Genomic DNA, 1,181 nt, shown 5'->3' with positions numbered 1-1,181 from the left:
TTTTTGAGAGGTTTTTGCTATAGGGTGTGTGTACTCTCCAGAAAGACAGAGAGAGACAGAGAGACAGAAAGTGAGAAATCACCCCCCGGGGGGGATGGCCACACCACAATCTCTTCTCCTGCATTCTCCTCTCGGGATCTTGGGCACGCATGCACACGTACCTGGTGCGAGTTTAAGCCACCCGGTCCAGGACCTCGAACTGTAGTTGACTGCATGGGAATCCAGCGATGTAGCCATTACGCCATCTGCTGATCCCCCAGGTGTGAGTTTTAAGCCGCTGGGTCAAGGACACATGAGAGTCCAACAACGTAAACATTTCGCCATCAGCTGGTCCCCAGATTTTCTTTATTGGGGGAGGTTCACTCTTAATTTCTGACAAGTTTCCACTCCCATCCATGGTTCTCTTCAGCCAGGAGTTCTTTGAGACCAGGCCCTCAGCCTTGGTCAGCCAGAGAATGGAGCCATCTGACTCCCCTGGCCTGCAGTGTCCCCACAAATGGCATAGATTTTGAATTGGCCATTAAACCTGCCTGTGGGAACAGCAGATGGTGTAGCCATTATGTCGCTGGACTCCTACATGGCTGACTACAGTTTGAGTCCCAGACCCGATGGCTTTGAAAATCATGCTGGGTGCATGTGTATGAGTGCCTAAGATGGGTGGGGGTGGGGGGGTGATTTCTCACTTTCCCTCTCACTGTCTCTGTGTCTCGCTCTCTTCAGGAAGCCACATGCCCTAAGTGTGTATGTGTGTAGGGGGACACCCTGAAATCTGCTGGTGACTTTGTCAACCTGGGCTACATTCATCTGGACAGGCGGGCCCATGGTCCTGGGTGCAGAGGACTGGCCGCTGGAGGAGCTTCTGCGGCTTGTACAGATCTGCGAACTCACTGGCGGCATTCTGCATGTTGAGACACTCCTGCTGCCATGCCCCGCCCAAGCAGAGAAAACACCTTTTATTATTATTATTATTTAACTGTACTAATTTATTTACTTATTTTAATTTGACCAGAGCGAGAGAGAGTGAAAAAGTAAGCCACCAGGTCCAGGACTCGAACCACAGTCAGCCATGTGAGAGTCCAAAGCCCTTACCCACCACACCACCTGCATGCCCCAAGAAAGCACTTTTTTTTTTTTTTTGGAGAGATTTTTGCTATAGGGCATGTGTGCTCACCAGACAGACA

The sequence above is a fragment of the Tupaia chinensis genome, unplaced genomic scaffold (genome assembly GCF_000334495.1).
Source record: "Tupaia chinensis unplaced genomic scaffold, TupChi_1.0 Scaffold000403_1, whole genome shotgun sequence".
Classification (NCBI taxonomy): Eukaryota; Metazoa; Chordata; class Mammalia; order Scandentia; family Tupaiidae; genus Tupaia; species Tupaia belangeri.
Note: the sequence above shows the minus strand (reverse complement) of the source record.